Here is a 21,705-nt window from a genome sequence, read left to right as displayed (position 1 = left end):
TTATACCATGTATAGCACAAAAAAGTTAATATAAATAATTTATCCACAAGATATATTTTTATTTTAATTGATTTTATATTATATTGATTACATATAATTTAATTTTTTTAATTATCACAGCATGCAATTGAAGGATTTCTTTTTTAACCACAATTTCAATTCCTTGCATAACCATTGCAAAACTAAAAAATACCCAAAATAACATGAGAAGACATTTAGCAAAGATTGCACAATTTCACGATGAATTCTAAGTGACTGGGATCTCTCTCTGTCTTGATGTTGTCCACCACCGAGTCCGCTAGACTGAGCTTAGTCGTTCTCCTTACGGGCTAGGGTTCATCACTAAAAAGTTACACAAATAACCACCATTAACAATTAATCAAGTCGTTACTTGCTGTTAATCAAGCCATTAATTGCGGTTATTTGCTTTGTCAATTGTAAGGGCTTGTCCCTTGTTTGCCCTTTTCGGGCTTTCTTATTGTCCCTGGGCTGTCTGACCAAAGCCCCATTCTATAATTATTATTTATTTATGTCGGTTGCTTAACCTTTCAAAATAAAACACATTACAAATTTATTTATGTCATGACATTTAGGCCCCTTTTCAACATTAGTTTGTGTCTCAAGTAGTTGGTATCTCATATAAATTTCAAGCTGATGTTAAAATATGCACAGTATATATTAGCTTAAAATAAGTAGAAATTCCAAAAAAAATTATTCAATTAAAAAACTCGAGAGAGAAGAAAATAATAATAATAATAATAATAATAATAATAAATCCCAGATGTTGCATAGCTAGTATTGCCCAACTTTTTCTCACGTGATCTTAAAAACATTCATTTTCTTTACGGAGACATATAAAATAATTCATAAAATTTAAGAGTGCACGATTGGTTGAAAATTCAATTTGACTTCTCTTTCGAACAAAAACGCACAAATTTATAAATAAACTTGGCACAATGTTTTTTTTTAAAAAAATTTTAAGACCAAAGGTCGTAGCTCAATGGTTTTTCTCGCCTTTCAAAGTAAAAAATGAGGGTTCAAATCCCCAAACGAAAACAAGATAAAAGATGAAAGCAAAGAAAAGACTTGCACAATGACAAACCCTAGAACAGAACTATTTGATTTTTGTATGCCAGTAATTAGTGAATAATTGGGAAATTTACAGATTGTGTTGAGCTCGCAAAGGGGATTTAAGGGAGAAATAACAGCTCTAATTTCTGGATTCAATCTCTCTCTCTCTCTCTCTCTCACACACACACACACACACACACAAACAAAAACACTTTCTGATATAAAGCTACTGAAAGTCTAGTTTACATCTGATATGGAGTTTCTTTTTTATGTTTATTGAATCAATACTCATTAAGCACAAAGCTAGGCAAAGCACAAGAAGTTCAAAGTCATGGCAGATCAAAGCATGTCCTTGAAAACTCATTTCAGATCCATATTAAGTTATTTCAGGAAAAAGAGATTACATTAAGGCTCTGTTTGTTTGGATGTAAAATATTTTTCAAAAAATATATATATTTTTTTTATTTTTTGGTGTTTGGTTGTCCTAAAATATTTAGGAAGAAAAAAAAGTATTAAAATCTAACAAAAATAACTTATCCATCAATTTTCGGCAAGTCATTTTACATGTCCTGCCTAATGGATTCGACCTCAACCTCGACATAAACCTTTGCCAAACACCGAAAAAGTAAAAAATAAAAGAATATTTTACCTAAAAAATGAAATGTCAAAACAAACAGAGAACTGCCATTTTTTAATCTTTAGAATTTGAGGTCCAACTCAAACTACATTACCGGAGGTAGCAGAAACAAGAAGTTATGCTTCTTTAAATTGGGTAGCACCTTGCTCAAAATTCACGTTTTCGGCCTCATGCCGCAAGGAATCAAACAACATAGCAGACAAAATAATGCCCTCTAAAGCTGGGGAAATGAACCAGTAAGAAAGATGACTCGCATATAAAAGATCAAGAAAATCAAGTTCATATAACTTGTACTAAAGATTACCAGTCATTTAGCTGTGCACAGTCCACAATTCAACGCTTGGTTCAAGCTTGGTACCAGCAGTGTAGAAACACCTAAGGATAGCAAAAAAATAAAGTTAAATGGTGGAGAAAGGCATGACAACTATGTGGAGCATGCCAACGCAATCTAATTTAGATTATGAATTCGCCGCAATTAGCCTTTACTAACATTATGTATGTGTTACAATCAGCGAAGGATCTATGTACAAGTCAGTGGGGACAATTGCCCCCACTGAATTTTTTTACTTTTAGTAATATACCCTATTATTTTATTTATTTTGATATATATACTTATAAAATTATACAACCGTCCCCCCACTAAAATTACTAAAAATTACACTATCGCCCCCTCTCACACAATTTCCTGACTCCGTCCCTGGAACACAATCACACCTCCTCGTATACCATGTAACATTCTTAGAACTGATCTTCGACTAAGCAATGGTACCAAGATATTATGCCTTCAAACCAGAATTGAAACCAAGTTGCATTTTTTTTTTTTTTTTTTTTTTTTTTTTTTTAACTCAAAACAAATTGTGAAGCTTGATCTAATACATTCACTCAACGTCTATTCGATCAATAAGGACCTGACAGATTTATGTGATAATGATCCTTAAAGTAATAACCATCTGGGTGTGCCACAAGGCAAGGCATCATCCAGTGGCCGAAAACCACAAATGAGAGGAATTCTCGTATTACCTTCAGGTGTACGAGGCAAAACACTTTCAGTTGTCCTTGTTCCCTAAGGGTTGATGCCTATTGAACGTATTTAATAGTATTTTGTCTCTCTCCAGAAAGACATATCCATGGTTGAAGGTTTTCCAACTTCTCGCTTCCATTCAACATTGTAATTCTTGGTAATGTATCACTTGAAGAATAATTGAACCTCAAACTTCAAGATGTAACTGTTAGAGAGCAAAACGACTTACATTTTTAACATCTCCTCTTTCCCTCCTCTTATTTAGCTGATAACACGCAAGGACCCAATTTTAATGTCCTTAGGCTACATAATGCGGTATCAATAATTGAATAATATCATATTGACCAAGGATTCACCAAAAGAAAACACTCTTTAGTGCATAAATGTAAATTTGATAATGCACTTGAAAGTTCCAACTCTTTTATCATTCTTCAAATATTTTAAAAAATTCAATGCCTGAAATCTTACTTGGCAATGGATGGATGATGCAATGAGGAAAAAAGAAGCCCACAATAAGCTGTGTACATGGCATAAAAATGATTTGAACCATCATAAAAGAATTCTGAAGAGTAACTCAACAAAATCAACCCATAATGAGTTTTTTTTTTATTTATTATTTATTAGGACAACCCATAATGAGAATTTAAGAGGATAAAAGATGAACATTGAGATAATATACACACACACACACACACACACACACACATAACGGTTGTATTAAAGAAATTTAACTTACAATAATAGTTTTCGCAGCATTTTCAGGCCTCTTCCCATCACTGCAGTTGCTGTAGCCTCAGAAGAAATCCTACCTGCAAAAAATGTCGCCACAAACATGATAAAAAATGGGAAAAGTTAAAGATAGAAACAACATAATAGCATTATATAAATATATAAATATATATATATATATATATATATATATAGGGTTAGGAATTTGGAGATGTGATAAGCAAGAGAAAGTTTTAGAGATGCACGTGAGACCATTAGAAGAGATCTTAACTAACTGACAACATACCAGCAAATCTTCTTCCAAAGCAAGAAGCGAGCATCTCCAATGGCCACTCAAATGGGCTCTCAAACTCAAAATAAAGCAGGTGGATGAAAATAAGGCACTCCAATGACCTCTCAAAAGACTCTCGTATTTTGAGATTCTCAAATATAGCAGCTCTCAAATGGCCTCTCAAACTCAAAATATAGCAAGTGGATGAAAATAGGCACTCCAATGTGCTCTCCCAAAAGACCTCTCATATTTTGAGATTGTCAAAAGTTACTAAAATGAAAATAAGGCACTCCAATGGGCTCTCAAAACATGGAATGGTTGTTATGTCAAAAAATAGCATTTTGGATAAAATGCACCATTGGAGCAGAATTGCAAAAATATAGCATTTTGACACTGTAGCTCCTCTCAAAATATATATTTGGCATGAAAATATAGCATTTTGCATTGGAGATGCTTTACAAAGCTTCTTTGCTTGTGTAAAGTTACAAAAGCATCAGTATTTAATAAAAAAACTCCATTACATAATGATTATCTAAGAAGCACAGACACGGATACGGGGCACAGATACGATACGACACCGACACGACGACACGGCAAATCCAAACAAATTAGGACATGGACACGGCAGGGACACAGCGAATAGTATATATATAGATGTAGTACTTTAAAAATTACTGACTGTTGCTATTTTTCATCAACCTCACAATGAAAAAAAAAACACAAATCATAACTCATAACTAATAAACTATAAAAGAACAATGTTGCAGAGTTATAAAACCAAATAAAAAACAAGACATTAGAATAATAACTAGTATCATTTAATCATCATTGCAACTTTACTACAAATACAAAAGCATAGACAGAAGGACTATTAACATTCATGACTGTTTAACATTCAGGACTTTACTGTTAGCACTTAACATTCACAAAAACCTAAAGGCTAGTCCCAAAAAAAAATACAAAAACAAGTCAGTGTACTATCATCTATTCCCATCCATCATTTGACCTAGGACTTTTACCATTTACAATACCAAAAGGGTAGTACAAAACAAAAAAAAGAACATATCAGCATTCAAAAAAAAAAAAAAAAAATTTCCAAAAGTGTCCGCGGAGTGTCTGTGGCGCGTCCGAAAATTAAAAAAAAAAAAAATTCCAGACACGCTTTTTGGCGTGTCTAACACGTGTCGGGGCGTGTCCGACGCGTGTCCGTGTCCAACATGTGTCGGACACGGATTCTTCGCCCATTTTGAAGTGTCCGTGCTTCTTTGATGATTATTATAGCATACTACAGTCATTATTGCAATAGTGCATCTTAAACCTTTTATAAGAGAGCCGTATTTCCCCTCTAATCTATGGATTGGAAAAAATGGAGTAGAATCCACCTAAATCCATAAATTTGACAAGCACCTGAATTTGACAGGTCAACCCCGGACCACACTAGGTACTGGCTCTAACTATGGATTTGACCGGATTTACAGTTTTCTGTAAAAACTATAACGATGGAGAGAGACGTCACTCATCTCATGACTTGCAACCACGCCCAAGAACTATTCAAAAAAGGCTAGTCCAAGCATGTGAACAAGTGTGAATATATTAATTAAAAAGACAAGCTTGATCAAACAAGTATTGGTTTTTTTTTTAGAAAACTTGGACAAGAACTAATAATAGAATCTTGCCAACATTTTGTTAGCTTAAGAGGCATGTCCTGCCGCCACGGAAGAAGGGGTGAAAGGTTCAACTCCCAAATGGAAGGGTGTGTCTTACTATCACAAAAAGAAAGTAAAAACACCTAAAAATTTAAACGTAGGAACTCTTTGCAAAAGCTAACGACACTCCCATCAAAAGTTGGCAAAATGAATAATACCACTTAATATGGACAACCAATAATTCATTATTACGAATTATGTACTGAGAAAAAAGAGATTGGATCTTTTTCAAGGAAATATGAAGTGGTTTGTTTCTTTATCTTACATTTTTTTCTCCTCCTATTAGTTATATTATACAATACATTAATGTAATGCGTGACAACATGTTTTAAAAGGATGACACTTTGGTATAATGAAACCCAATATCAGCATGCACCAAGTTCCTAGATACCAATGTGTCTTGTAACCACGAAACAATATTGCAACTACCCAATACTCAATTAAAAAACAGCAAAGAGAAAAGTGAACCAAGGCACGAAAGATATCATTACTAACCAGGCTTTCCTCCATCCAGAACAGCACTTTCAGCCCTGGTTCCACACCATACACCTAGATGTAATCAAAAGAAGAGCCCAACGACATAAGAAAAAAGAAAAGATGATCTCTCTCTCTCTCACACGCGCGCGCTCGTGCGCGCACACACGCACACGAGTCAACCTTTATCGCTGAATTTTTGTTCTTGAGGAACTTCCCTGCACCCATTACCGTCCACCTAGTTTCCCTTCAGAGCTTTTCCAAATCTCTGGTCCATTAGTTTTGTTAGAAGATGTTATATTTGGAAAATATTATTATAGGAACCCTTAAATTACTCCTTGACAAAATATTTGATACGAGAGTATCATAGGAGAGATTCTAGCCTGTAATAGAATATGATTGGAGTGATTTATGATATTAATTTTAGGAATCTTCTGTTAATGTATTTTCCATACTTATCACCTCTATTCTTTCACCTATAAATAAAGGTGATTATTGTATACAAAGATTAAGAGAGAATATATTATAAAGTGATGTAGCCATTTGGGCTCTTTGTGCCGTGGATGTAGGCCCTAGTGGCTGAATCACGTAATATCCTTGTGTTCTTCGTGTTTCATTTCTCTCTTCGCTTCCGTTTTGTGCTTTACAACATGCTATCAGAGCCTAATTTTCTTCCTAGGTTCTGACCCCTATTTTGCGGACCCCTATTTTGGGGTATTCCCTTGCAGACCCCTATTTTGGGGTATTCCTTTAGCATCCGAAATGTTGCTAAGGGTTTCTCGGTGTTACTTGTTCCTTGTTTGGGCTGCCAGTTTGTTCGGCGGTAATCTTTTCGCCTTTGCCATGCCTCTGGCAATTTTTATTGACTTGTTTGGGTTGTCGGTGTGTTCGATAGCATTGTTCGTCACCTTCGCCATGTGTTCGGTGCCATGTGGACTTATTTGGGTTGCCAATGTGTTCGGTAGCATTGTTCTTCGCCTTTACCGTGTCTCTAGCAGTTTTATTGTCTTTTTCCAAATCGTTGGAAAAGGATCTGTTTCATGATTTAATATGCAAGCTGGCCTTCAGCTTGAGGGGGAGTGTTAGAAGATGTTATATTTGGAAAATATTATTATAGAACCCTTAAATTACTCCTTGACAGAATATTTAATACGAGCATATCATAGGAGAGATTCTAGCCTATAATAGAATATGATTGGAGTGATTTATGATATTGATTTTAGGAATCTTCCATTCATGTGTTTTCCATATTTATCACCTCTATTCTTTCACCTATAAATAAAGGTGATCATTGTATACAAAGATTAAAAGAGAATATATTATAAAGTGATGTAGCCCTTTGGGCTCTTTAGGCCGTGGATGTAGGCCCTAGTGGCTGAATCACGTAATATCCTTGTGTTTTTCGTGTTTCATTTCTCTCTTCGCTTCCGTTTTGTGCTTTACAACAAGTTTCACAATGAATCTACACAATGACAAACCCATTAAAACTTTCTGACCATCTTTTCACATTACAAGATATCAATGCAAGAATACATTTGGATTGGCAGGATTTTTAAATTGCTTAAGAAAATAACTATTGGGTATCTTTTCTAGTACATACTTGCGCGCCTTTTGAAGAACCCCATCAGCCCTTGGCTATGTGTGTGATGTACAGTCTGCTCCAAATGCTTGAAGAACATTCCTTCTCTCAATACTACATAAATACAACATAACTAGGATAAGTTTATAACCCTTAGCAGCTGCATGCATGACAAACCAACGCCGGTACTACCACTGGTAGCCTTATTAAGGACCGTCCTCAGCCAACGGTATTTTAGCATATTTTGAAAATGTTTAGATAATTCAGTTCAAAATTATAATAATCCAGATTATTTCCTGTGAAAACTGCCCTTGTAAAACCCAGGTTGGTTTCTCTTGAAACATTGAACCTACGTTTGATCATCAACCACTCTAAAACAAATCCATGGAGTTACAGAAAGTCACATCCAAGCATGTAGGAAGCGTAACATTATTTGAAGCCAACTACAATTTGCTATAATTCTTACAAAACGGGTATAACATGTGCTTAAGAATCTTATCAGAAAATACCCAATAAAAGGAATCAACTAATCTTCCCAGGATTTATCAGGCCTTTCTCTTTTGCATCTTTTGATCATACTAAATGCAATCCTACATGCAAGAAAGATGTTCATTTGCATATTGCAAAATTTTGAAATACCTGTATTTCCACACTTGCATATAGCAAAATTTTGAAATATCTGTATTATGTGATTGCATTTCCATGATTGTAACATAATCCCATTGTAAAGCAAATTACTAAACTGACAAATAATAAGTTCCAAAAGAAAAATAATATTAACCCCAAGGGATTGGCTCAAGTGGGTAAGTCACTCGACCCTGGTGCCTCAGGAAACATCAGGTCTAAGTTGACTCCTCTTGGGTGCAAACAATTCCTTGGAGGGAGGTGTGTGAGTACCACCAATTAGGGAAAAAAAAAAAAAAAAAAAAAAAAAAAAAAAAAAAAAAAAAAAAGATTAATACCTGTCTTTCACACTGGAGCAAGGTTCCATCATCTGATTCATCTCTAACTTGGCAGTGCGGGCTAGACAACCACCCACAATGTTGTTAACATTAACCATTGGGATATCTCCTATTACCTGTGCATCGGGAAAGCAAGAAATATAGTGACAGAAGGCTGAAATCAGTAGTGAAGCCTCATATTAAAACTTACTTCACTAACATCTTTAGCAATTGCAAGCGTGTCTTCCATATATTTCTTATCAAGTTGATTATGATAAAGAAATGAAAAGGTCAGAATAAGTTAAAAATAGAACTTAGCAGGCAATTGAACATCCGATGGAGATAGAATATTACAGAGTTGCAAACATAAAAAAAAACATGACCAAATCAAATCATTAAACCAGGTAACTCTATGAAACCTAAGATAATATAGATAATACATAATAAACTCATTATTAAAAATAGTCAGATCAAATTCAAATATACAAAACATGATTATTTGATTCCTCAGAAGCCACAAGCCAAATATGGGTGAAAAGAAATTGATTCAATAAAACTCTAATAAAGCATTCAAAATTTTATATTTAAACTCCAATACAGCTTCTTCATCTTTTAACAGCGAAAAGAAACCAAATACCAAAACAGATTATGATATTTTTATTAGAAAATGAGGAATACTGTTACAAATGAGATAATACAACATGAAGAGGGGATGATAGATACTTCTAAAAAGCAAAAACAAAGAATGACCTTTACTAAACAAACCACCTCCCCACTCAACAAGGACACTCCCCAAAAGCATGAGGAGGATGAAAGTGGACTCATGAAATATTCTAAAGAAGCTGATACACTTTTGGACAAGAAACCAGCTATCTCATTAACCAATCCAAAAATTCACCCACATTAAGTGGGACATTGATGTGAAAACCAAGATAGGGGGTTTAACATCCAACATTAAGCATTACATAACCTGTTTGGTTATTAGGCAAATAAACTTACCTTACCAAGTCATGTTGTTTTTGCCAGTATCAATAATCATGCAGTATCAAGATTCCAAGTCAACATTCATTGTCCTCAGTGATCAAGAACTGAAGTGCCCATTGAAGTTCATGCCAAGCTCGACTCAATGATTACCTAGCATAATATCAAAAAAGAAAATCATTAAATGCGAGGCTGTGAGATGAGGATCCTGTACATAGCAGAATTATGGGGGGAAATAAAAGATCATTGGAATTGAACTCAGCCAATTAAGAAATAACATTGTTGGTTTGAGTTAATCCGTATTAAGAAATTTTAATCAATTTTCATATCATATCACATGAAAGAACATTATGACAGGCATAGTATACTCAACAAATGAAGCCTCTTCCCAACAGAGCATGGTATAATATCATATCAAATAATGATAGTAGATATGAAACTTTACCAAGTTAGTAGCAAATGGAACAATACACATGCATGCATGCACAACTATGATGTAGCTTTTGATTTGATGCAGAAGATCCAACATTGCCTTAGGGGAGAGTTGTTGGCACTTATATGTGTGGACATCTCCTAATTGTGTAGATAAGTTTTAAAAACTGTAAGCACGAAGAGTGTAAAGCGGACAATATCCACGCAGCAGGGCGGGTCATGACAGATGGTATTAGTAGAAATATAAAAAGAAGAAAAAGGAGAGAATTGTGTAATCGAATGAGATGAATCACTAATTCATAGCTCTAGTATTTATAGATAAAAAGAGCACATGCTCATATTACAAGAAAGGAAACTAAATCAAATCTAAATCAAATCACAACATATTCTAAAACATATTCTATGGCATATTCTATAGCATAATCAAATCTCTGCTAATATGGTAAGTCATTCCATAAATCGTGGCTGTCATATATGCTAACATATGCATAGTCAAATCTCTGCTATTATGGTAAGTCATTCCATAAATCGTGGATATCATATATGCTAACACTCCCCCTCAAGTTGGGCATTTCAGATATCCACACACCAACTTAAGGGGGAGTGTTAGCATATATGATATCCACGATTTATGGAATGACTTACCATAATAGCAGAGATTTGACTAGCCAAGACATAACCATAGCGTTATCTGCAAACCACTGTGGATATGCCTTCTCTGACTCAGCTGGCTCTTTCTTGGAACCAGTAATATAGCCAATCATGCCTCTGCCACCAATGAACATCTTGACAGACTGTGCCCAAATCAAATAGTTGGAACCATCCAACTTCACTGTGGTGATTTGAAGTCCTGGATTTTCTGATGAGTTGGTGGGAAAAATGGCACCACCACCCAGAATTAACAGTCGAGGACCTTGAATCTGTCATAATCTGTCACACGACAACAAAAAACTCCACAAATTCTGCTAATAAATCAAAGGGTCTCCTCATACCATAAACAATAACAATGTCTCCTCAGACCATTCCCGAAAAATCCAAATACATACTTTTTTTAAGGAGCGATGCCCGCTACATATAGCCAGACAACCTCCTTCTTAATATCCGGAACCTTTTTGTAGACTGTTTTTTTTTTTTTTTTACCCAAACCCTTCTAGGTGTTTGTAGGTGCAAAATTTCGCTCAACCAATAATGACTGAGAAAAATAAAACAACTCACTCAAAAACAATAAAAATAAATAAGAACAATGTATAGAGAAGTGTGGAATTACTTGATCCTTTATTGGAGGTCTTAGCCTCTATTTATATACAAAAGATTGCAGAATTATGGTAGGACTCGCGTTGCTTGCCCTCCAATTCTTTCTATATAATCATTCTTTTCTAATAGAGTTCTTTCCATTGTTGAATTTTCCATACATAGAATTTGCCTTGTACAGAACTTCCTATCCGAATTTTCCTTCTATGGTAAATTCTTCAAATGGTAGGATTTGTGCATTCTTGGGCTGAATATATTTTGATCCGGCTGGGCTTGGGTAACGGGCCGGATGTTAAATACTCATATCTGGGCTGACGACAAGCTGGGCTGATAGCTTCTTGATTCGGCCTTGATGGAATGATCTTGGGCTGTAAATACCCTCAACTTGGGCTTGAGCATGATGGGCCTTATATGTCCTTGGCCTGTAGATATGGGTAGTGGTGACGTGTGTGTTTTTTATTGGAGGGAGTTTTTTTCCCTCCACACTTTGCCCCAAATTCCATTTTTAATTGAGTGACGGCTCCTATTAAAGAGGGAATTGAAACCGGTTTTCACTTTGCTTCAGAAACGGTTCGTGGCCTTTCGTTATTACTTCCTTCGCACAAGATTTTGCCAGAGTTACATTTGCCCTTGCTGCACTTCTGCGTCCTTCGTTTCATCGCTTCCTTCACTTTGTCAGGTTAGTCTCGCATCTTTCTCTTCAATCTTTCATTATGAGTACTTCATCTACTCCCGAACGTGTAGATATCGGGGATTCTGAATCCACACCTTCGTCTTCCCCCATTCGCATTAGGGCTCCCCCTCCTAGGGTTTCTACAGATCGCCCTTCGTTGAATTCGTCAGGTACTTCCCCTCTTCTAACCGAAACAACCACCTCAGGCTCTAATTACGTTCTTACCCATGAAGAGAAGAAAGCAATCATCTCTATTCGCCGCATCAAATTCTCTATTGCTTCGGTAATGGAAGAATTTGATGTTCCTGAAGGAGTAGACATTGCAGAATATCCCGAGGGTGCCGATTTCACCTCCGGCGAGGGAATTGAAGAGGATGAGTTGCTTCTTTCTGTAGGGCACCTTAACGCCCTCCGATTCCCTCTTCATCCCTTCTATCATTTAGTTTTCAATAAGCTAGGTCTTGCCCCCCTTCAAGTAAATCCCAATTTCTTTCGCATCCTTTCGGCGTTGTTGGTGCGCCGGAAATTAGAGGCTCTGGATTTGACCCTTGCTGACCTTCTGCTTACATACAATATATCTAAGCATGGGACCGAGCCTGGTCGCTTCTTTTTTACCTCTCCCCTTCACCAAAGGATATGCACGAACCTTCCTTCATCCGAAAAGAAATGGAAAGAAAGGATGGTTGTAGTTAAAGGGAAATGGTTCGTGTCCCAATCAATTGCGCTTCCCATTCCGCGCAAATTCGGGAAATTAGGTATAGAATATTTAACCTCCCTTCATACCAAGTGTTCTGGCTGTTTTCCTTGCCAAGTCTTAATATTTCGCCGTATTTATGAATTTCTTGGTGTTTTTTCAGCTACATTCCCGGCCTCCACAGCAAGGAACAGGCTTTCTTTTCTTGAGGAACGAGTCTGTAGTAACCCCTCGCCTATCGAGGACCTGCTAACTTCCTCCAACCTTAAGGACATTGCCTCTAGTGCCGTTGCTGCAGACCTCATGGACCTGGCTTTACCATCCTTTGACAGTTTCCCTATGACCGAGGAGGAGATACGGCGGGCTGAGGCTTTAAAAAAGAAAGCCGGAGATGCCCAGCCCTTGGTCGTTATTGGATCAGCCGAGGATGAGGTAGAGGTTGAGGAACCACCATTGAAGAAATCTCGCCTCAACCCCTCTTCCTCTGGCAAGGGCAAAGTCCCCTCTAAAAGCAGAGGGAAAAAGGCTGGGGAGGCTGAACCTGAAGATGAAGTCAGGGCCTTTGTTCTTGCTGAGTCCGGAGCTCCTTGGACTCCTTCCTTCACCAGGGCTGACAGGTCAGTCCTACACTCAGGGGATTCTGTGGTTACAGACCCTTCAGCTGCACTGGCGGTGGCTCGAGGAATGTGGCTCCCAAAGGACGAGGAAGCCATCAGCCAAATGGGGTTGGAGCAACTTCTCCCCTCTGCCCCAGTCCGGGCCATAGAGGTTTGCATTGCACCTTCAGAATTATGCTATTCTTGCCTGCTTGTGTTTCTATTTATGCTTATATTCGCTTCCCTGTTAAACAGAGTCTATACCACACCATGGCCCTCTGCGCCACTGCTGAAGCTCAATCCCTCTCCATTAAGAAGTTGGAAAAGGATCTTGACAGCGCAGAGAAGAGAGCCACTACTGCCTCTACCAATCTGAAGATAGCGTCTGAAGCCAAGGATGCGTATAAGAGGCAGTTGTCAGCCTCTGAGGCTAAGGTGGATTCTCTTCAGGCCGAGGTTCAACGCCTGACCGAGGCTCTTACTACTTGCTTCAAGGCGGGGAAGCAAATGCAGGGGCGTTACTCCTGTCTGGCGCACCTGGCTAGTGCGAAGGCGTTCCGGTCTGGCTATAATCAGGGCTCAGGCCCTAAGACGATGGATCCGGACGCCTTTGACAAGCAGGTAGGGGTGCACTTCCCATATGATGAAGGGCCAGAGGCTTTGGAAGCTGAAATTCGCTTCGCCGAGATGGTGAAGGCACATCTGAAGGGTACTCCTAGCTCCCCTGCTCCTGCGGCTACCTCAAGTCCTAATGTAGTGGATGCTTTTGAATCTACTCCCTTCGATCCGAAGAGGAAGTAGAACTATGTATTTTTTTTTTTTTTTTCTTTTTTTTTTTTTTGTGAACAGCCTATTTTGGGACAATGAATATAACTTTTCGTTTTAGGCTTGCCTGACCTGTTTTTGCTGTATGCTCTTGATATATTTCTCTGACTGGTAATATGTTTAAACACTAAACATTATCTTTATACTTCGGATTTATGTTATCCGTGAAAATGCAAGGATTGGGAAGAAGGAGATCCTTTTAACAGTTTAGTTGATATCCCAGGATGAGTCGTATGGACAATGATTTAACTGTTAAATGAACCTTCCTCTCCTTCTACTTGCCTTCAGTATACATACTCTTTCCTTCTCATGTGTTCCTAATGTGGGGTGGAATATGATGAACTTACGACATATCCGCATACACAAGGTATTAAACACTTGGAGTCCAGAGGAAAGAGTTCTGATCTGAATAGGACACTTAGGGTCCGAAGCTTCCTCGGATACTCAGGATCCGAGGCGAATTATACATTCCCTGGCGTGGAAGCCGAACCGAACGCGTAGGGTCCGAGGCGAGATTTTCGCCGGGCCGAACACTTAGGGTCCGAGGCGGTTTTGCCGAGCCGTACACTTAGGGTCCGAGGCGAGAGAACTACTCCCCGGCGCTGAGCTCGAGGGGAGGCTTAAATGAATCCCTCCCCGGCGCTGAGCCAGAGGGGAGGTTTTGCCAAGCCGGATACTTAGGGTCCCGAACACTTAGGCGAGAGAACTACTCCCCGGCGCTGAGCCTGAGGGGAGGTTGTGCCGAACCGAACACTTGAGGTCCGAGGCGAATGAATTACTCCCCGACGCTGAGCCTGAGGGGAGGTTGTGCCGAACCGAACACTTGAGGTCCGAGGCGAATGAATTGCTCCCCGGCGCTGAGCTCGAGGGGAGGCTTAAATGAATCCCTCCCCGGCGCTGAGCCAGAGGGGAGGTTTTGCCAAGCCGGACACTTAGGGTCCGAGGCGAATGGATTACTCCCCAGCGTTGAGCCTGAGGGGGGGTTTATTTCATATTTTTCCTCACATCAGTTATTATGAGGCTGAAGACTCAAAAATGATAGGAGGCCAAGAAAGCGAGTAACAGTGGCTGTGAAGTTCTCTATTTGTCGACTTTAGAGACCTGCCTCCACTGATACTCCCTTCTTGGCAGCCAAATGTTGTGGACCGCGCATATATGAACCGCATTTATTCTCTATCTCTATCCGATGTGGGACATAGACTAAATTTTGTCAAAAAAGTTGGTGTAAGGAATGCCTCTGGTATTGAGCTTGACAGCTTTAAATACCAGTAGGCCCTCCTTACACCGTAATTAACTGTTTGAATATTCCCATATATAACAGAATGTAGCATATACTGTTTTATCGATGTGGGATAGGAAGTTTTAAGCACAGGCCATAATTCATGTGTTTTGTGTCTTGTGTGCTTGTTGGGTTTTGTGTTTGTGTTTTGTTTTTGTTTTTTTTTTTTGTAAAAATCATTGTTTTGTGCGACTTGGCATGCATAAAAATTGCGTAATGCATAAAAACTGCGTAATCATAGGGTATGACTCCCCATTTTTATAAAAAGAAACAAAAACAAAGGAGAGTGATATTGAATAGAGAAGCAAAATAAAGAAAAGTTTGGCTAACGGCGGACATATTCAGCCTTATTTGTGAAGAACTTATAGCAAAATTGACAAACTTAACTAATGGAAATACCTTTTCAGGTGTATTGCGTTCCAAGGACGCGCAATAGGGCATCCGCCAGCTTCGGCCAAACGATATGCTCCTTTCCCCACTACTTCAGTAACTCTGTAGGGTCCGGTCCAATGAGGTTCCAGTTTCTTTACATGAGCTGTCTCCTGCTTCAACACCCAATCGCCTACCACAAAACTCCTGATCCTGAGGCGTTTGTTATAACTGTTACACACCTGTTGTTGGTAGGCCGCGAGTCGAATTGCTGCTGCATCTCTCCTTTCGTCCACCAAATCAAGGCTATGTTCGAGTTGTTGCTCATTGTTCCCCTCCAGTACCAAGGATGTCCGAAGGGTTGGGATTATGGACTCGGTAGGAATGACAGCTTCGGACCCATATGCCATAGCAAATGGGCTTTCTCCTGTGCGTCGTCTTGGAGTGGTTCGATAGGCCCAAAGCACTTGAGGGAGATTCTCGTACCACTTTGTCTTCAGTTTCTCCAATTTTTTCTTTAAGCACCCGAATATCGTGTGATTAGTTATTTCAGCTTGCCCATTGCCTTGTGGATGACTAACTGCAGCCAACTTTTGCAAGATTCCATGTTCGCTAAAGAATTTCCTTGTACTTCTGTTATCGAGGTTCTTACCATTGTCCATTACGATGACTTTTGGTACCCCAAACCGGCAAATAATGTTGCTCCAAATGAAATGCTCTACTTCTTCGTGGGTGATGCTAGAGAAGGCTTCAGCTTCTACCCACTTGGTGAAGTAATCCGTAGCCAGAAGCACATGCTCCTTTTTGTCCATGGTTTTGGGCAATGGTCCTACTATATCAATCCCCCATTGGGCGAACGGCCATGGATTAGCCATGGCGTGCAAACCCTCGGCAGGTTGGTGCTTTACTGGACCATGACGCTGACACTTGTCACATCGTCTTGAGTACTCCTCGGCATTCCGGGCCAAATATGGCCAGAAATAACCTTGGGTCAGAATTTTGTGTGCAAGGGATCTTCCTCCGGAGTGGTTCCCACAGTCTCCTTCATGAACTTGTTTTAGAATTGTGAGAGCCTCAGTAGGGGTTACACACTTGAGATAGGGACCGGAGAATGACCTTCGGTACAATTGGTTATTGATGATGGCATACTTAGCCGCGGTAAGCCTAAGCTTCCTTGCCTCAGCTTTCTGATTCGGGAGAACCCCTTCCTTGAGGTAGGCTTCGATTGGATCAATCCAGCAGGGCTCGCGTGGTACTTCCGGGATCGTCATCACCTCTTGCCGGGGATTAATGCTAGGTCCTTCGAGAACATCGATTGGAACAAGCCGAACCAATTCTTCATCTGAAGACGATGCGGCTGCGGCCAATCGATCTGCTTTGGCATTTTCATCTCGTGGTACCTGATGGAACTCGATTTGATCGAACTCTCGGATAGCACTTTCTACAGCATCTTTGTATGACTTCATACGGTCCTCCTTGGGAGAATATTGCCCTGTCACTTGATTGATCACAAGCTGTGAATCACTAAAAACTTTTAAACATCGTACCTGTAGCTGTTTAGCTAGCCGAAGTCCGGCGAGCATTGCCTCATACTCGGCCTCGTTATTAGTAGATGGGAAATCTAGCAGAATTGACTGCTGCAGCTTGGTACCCTCGGGTGTTGTGATGTCAATACCAGCCCCTGCCCTCTTCCGGTTGGACGAGCCATCAACTCGTAATTCCCAGTATGGCTCTGGAAGTGTCGGTTCCTCAGGTTGATCTTCGTACTCTAGTAGGAAATCCGCTACCGACTGCCCCTTGTGAGATACCTTCGGTGCATAGGTGATGTCAAAAGAGCTAAGTTCAATAGCCCATTTTGTAATTCGACCAGACAGGTCTGGTTTAGCTAGGATAGCCCGTATAGGGTAATTTGTAAGTACCACTATGCTGTGAGACTCGAAGTAATGTCGAAGTTTCCTCTTGGCATAAATTAACGCCAGGATTACCTTTTCTGTCTTGCTGTACCGTGTCTCGGCATCCGTCATAGATTTGCTGGTGTAAAAGATTGGGTGCTGAACCTTGTCTTCTTCTTTGATCAACACTGCACTTGTTGCTACAGCTGATACTGCCAGGTACAGGATGAGAGTGTCTCCGGGCGTTGGAGCGGAAAGGATTGGGGGTTTTGCCATGTAGCTTTTCAATTGATTGAGAGCTTCCTGCTGCTGAGATCCCCACATATCTTTGTTTTTGGATCGAATAGCATCGAAGAAAGGTTTATACTTATCAGATAATCGGGATATGAACCGGCTAAGAGCCGCAATTCGGCCGGTTAGAACTTGCACTTCCCTGCGAGTTTTCGGTTCCTGGTTCTGTGTGAGTGCCTTTGCCTGTGCTGGGCTTACTTCTATTCCTCTTTTATTTACGACGTGCCCAAGGAACTGTCCTAACGAAACGGCGAAGGAGCACTTGGTGGGGTTCAGCTTCATATTGTATCTCTTGAGAGTATCAAAGACCTCCTGGAGGTGCTTCGGGTGGTCCTCTTTCCGTATACTTTTAACCACCATATCATCGATATAGGCTTCAACTGTATTGCCCAGTAGATTACTGAAAATTTTATTGACCAGTCGCTGGTAGATGGCTCCGGCATTCTTTAGACCGAAGGGCATCACTCTGTAGCAGTAAGTGCCCGTTTCTGTGATGAAAGCAGTTTTCTCCTCATCTTCAGGATTCATGGGAATCTAATTATAGCCAGAATATGCGTCGAGGAATGTGAGCCTTTCATACCCCGTCGTAGCATCCACCATTTGATCAATCTTGGGCAGAGGATAGCTATCTTTTGGGCAAGCTTTGTTAAGGTTGGTATAATCTACGCACACCCTCCATTTCCCATTCTTCTTTTGAACGACTACTACATTCGAGAGCCATTGTGGGTATTGCACCTCTCGTATGAATCCTGCTCGTAACAGTTTATTCACTTCCTCGGCTATTATGCGATTGCGTTCAGGTGCGAACCGTCGGTGCCTCTGTTTGACCGGCCTGAATTCTGGGTTAACCCTCAGACTATGGCATGAGACTGTAGGATTGATCCCCACCATATCTGAGTGATCCCAGGCAAAGACATCCGAATTGCACCGAATGACCCTGATCAATGCTTCCTTCTCTTCGGCCCAGCAAGATGAGCCAATGTAGGTGGTCTTCTGAGGGTCTCTGAGGACTACCTCTACAGCTTCGAGGGACTCCTCGGTAGGTGCCTCAACTTCGGCTTCTTCCTCTGCCTTGAGATACTTGGGCAGAGGATACTGTAGCTGCTATTTGATTGCGTCTTTGGGATTCGCCTCTGACTGAGGTGATTTCGACGCTTTCTTTGCTTCGTGTAGCGTTAGCATGTAACATTCTTTGGCAGCAACCTGGTCTCCCCAGAGGTCGATGACCTCCCTGCCATCTGGGGATAAACACCTCATTACTTGATGAAGTGTAGAAGGGACTCCATTCATACGATGGATCCAACCTCTTCCCATAATGAGGTTATAAGATGGATGAATCTCTGTCACGACAAAGTTTTCCTTTAGAGTTCTCTTTGCTGCAGTAACGGATAGATCGACCACCCCAAGCGGATTCACCTTAGTACCATCAAATCCCATTAGGGGGCCGGAAGTTGGCCTGATGGAAGATGGCGAAATCCCCAACTGATCAAAAGCTGTTTTTGTAATGATGTTGGCGCTACTTCCCGGATCTACCAGTACTCTCCTGATCATGTAATTCGCTACCAGGAGGCTGATGACCAAGGGGTCCTCATGCGGGCGCTGGACTCTAGAAAGGTCATTGTTACCGAATCCAATGTTGATGCTGCCTGGTGCAACTGTGTTTACCGAAGACAACCTGCGTAACTTATGAGCCTCTCGCAGCCTGGATCTGTACAATTCTTCAGATTCTTCATCATCCTCTGATCTTCCGTGTATGGCATGGATAACCTTTACCTGACCGCTTTCTACCCGTCGAGGGTTAACCTCCCGAGGTCTTACGTGCTCCTTTGTGGCGAGATACTCCACCAATTCTCCTCTCGCTATCATGCTTTCTACTTGTCGCTGTAGGGACCTGCAGTCATTGGTGGTATGCCCATAATCTCTATGGTAGGCGCAATGTTTGCTTTTGTCCCTCTGCTCCAAGGGTTGCTTCATGGGCTGAGGAGTCGCGAACCTCGTCTTATTCTCTTGGAAGAGGCGCGCCAAGGTAGTACGGAGAGGGGTAAGCCTGTCCTCTGTCCTTCGCCTTTTCTCAGACGCTTGGGTGACTTGTGTGGCGGTATGAGGGACCTTCTGCATCCTTGTGCTCGCAGCTTTCTCTCGAGACTTGTTTTCCACCGTGACGAGGGTAGCGTGCTGTGCACGGTGGGCTACGTTTTCCTCCAACCGGATGTAGATTTGTGCCCTAGCGTTCAAAGTCTGCATATCCGGGGGGGAATATTTGACTAAGGATGTGTGAAACTTGGTTCCCTGGATCATCGCCAACTTAAACGTTTCGATTGCCGTGGCAGGATGGCAATCTGCTATCTCCGAAGCCTCCATGTTAAACCTGGATAAGAAATCTTGCAAAGTTTCTCCCTTCCTTTGCCTTATGGTGAAAAGGCTGGCGATACTTTTCTTCTGCTTCTTATTTCCGCAATACTGGGCTAAGAACATGGTGCACAAGGTCTCATAGTCAGGGATAGACTTGTGTGGCCTATTCCTGAACCATTCTAATGCTGCTCCGGTTAAACTGGTAGGAAAAACCTTACACATCCACGGATCGTTATGATCGTCCAGTGCCATCTTTTGCGCATAATGATCGAGATGCCGAGAGGGGTCTCCTGCCCCATCGAACTGGGTGAAGGATGGCATAGTGAACTTCTTCGGCCTCTCCACAAGGTACACCTCGTCAGTAAAGGGGGTCTTGACCAAGGAATTCTTGTGCTCTCTGGCCATCTCGGCTGGTGTCTGGACTCTCAAGAGCTTCTTTTCGTCGAAGGCATCTTGTACACGTGCGCCATCCGGAACGCCATTGGACCATACCGTAAGCCTATGGCTAGACTCGGCCTGTTCGTCCTGAGTGCGATGCGGGAGATTGTCCGAAGCAACCGCCTCGGACCTCGTCCCTTGCTTTTGCTGAACCTCACTAGGTCGAGCCCCGTTGGGTGGTGTCTCGTTGGCTGGAGGCTCGTGAACCGGAGGTAAATTCCGGGTGGGAGGTGGTGCCGCAGCATCACCTGGTGGTGGTTGTGGCGTTAGCTTGGCCATGGCCGTGTGCAGCGTATGAGTCTGCTGCTGGAGCGTAGCTATCTGGGCGACACTCGTATCGTTCGCTTGCCGGAGTGTCTCAAATTGGTGCAAGAACTCTTCTCGCATCTTTTGCATCAATTCTATCTGTTGACTCATTACTGACTCTCCGTTTGACATTCCAGACACGATTAAAGGAAGAACAAGTGGGAGTATATTTCTATACGATTCCCACAGACGGCGCCAAAGTGTAGGTGCAAAATTTCGCTCAACCAATAATGACTGAGAAAAATAAAACAACTCACTCAAAAACAATAAAAATAAATAAGAACAATGTATAGAGAAGTGTGGAATTACTTGATCCTTTATTGGAGGTCTTAGCCTCTATTTATATACAAAAGATTGCAGAATTATGGTAGGACTCGCGTTGCTTGCCCTCCAATTCTTTCTATATAATCATTCTTTTCTAATAGAGTTCTTTCCATTGTTGAATTTTCCATACATAGAATTTGCCTTGTACAGAACTTCCTATCCGAATTTTCCTTCTATGGTAAATTCTTCAAATGGTAGGATTTGTGCATTCTTGGGCTGAATATATTTTGATCCGGCTGGGCTTGGGTAACGGGCCGGATGTTAAATACTCATATCTGGGCTGACGACAAGCTGGGCTGATAGCTTCTTGATTCGGCCTTGATGGAATGATCTTGGGCTGTAAATACCCTCAACTTGGGCTTGAGCATGATGGGCCTTATATGTCCTTGGCCTGTAGATATGGGTAGTGGTGACGTGTGTGTTTTTTATTGGAGGGAGTTTTTTTCCCTCCACAGTGTTGAAAACCAACTATCCCAATTTACCCAACCCTAGAAGAATAAAAAAAGAAATTGTAAAACTTAAAATTACCTGTTTTAGATCACAAAACAGCAACACATAAAAACATGTGTAGGT

At 40.8% G+C, this 21,705-nt stretch overlaps 1 long non-coding RNA gene across 1 annotated transcript in view; it reads right to left on the bottom strand.

Moving 5' to 3' along the window:
- Positions 1 to 348: 348 nt before the first annotated feature.
- LOC132299932 (uncharacterized) overlaps positions 349 to 21,705 on the bottom strand; it is a 59,030-nt gene continuing 37,673 nt past the window's right edge. The window contains exons 2-5 of the long non-coding RNA XR_009480227.1: positions 9,429 to 9,563; positions 8,451 to 8,566; positions 3,466 to 3,538; positions 349 to 2,083 (exon numbers count right to left, since the gene is read on the bottom strand). This is a non-coding gene — a long non-coding RNA (uncharacterized LOC132299932). The remainder of the gene's footprint in view (positions 2,084 to 3,465; positions 3,539 to 8,450; positions 8,567 to 9,428; positions 9,564 to 21,705) is intronic.

The sequence above is a fragment of the Cornus florida genome, unplaced genomic scaffold (assembly GCF_030987335.1).
Source record: "Cornus florida cultivar Cherokee Brave unplaced genomic scaffold, ASM3098733v1 CherokeeBrave_3.0.0_Hap2_Chr03, whole genome shotgun sequence".
Classification (NCBI taxonomy): domain Eukaryota; kingdom Viridiplantae; phylum Streptophyta; class Magnoliopsida; order Cornales; family Cornaceae; genus Cornus; species Cornus florida.
This window is presented reverse-complemented; position numbering and strand designations above follow the sequence as displayed.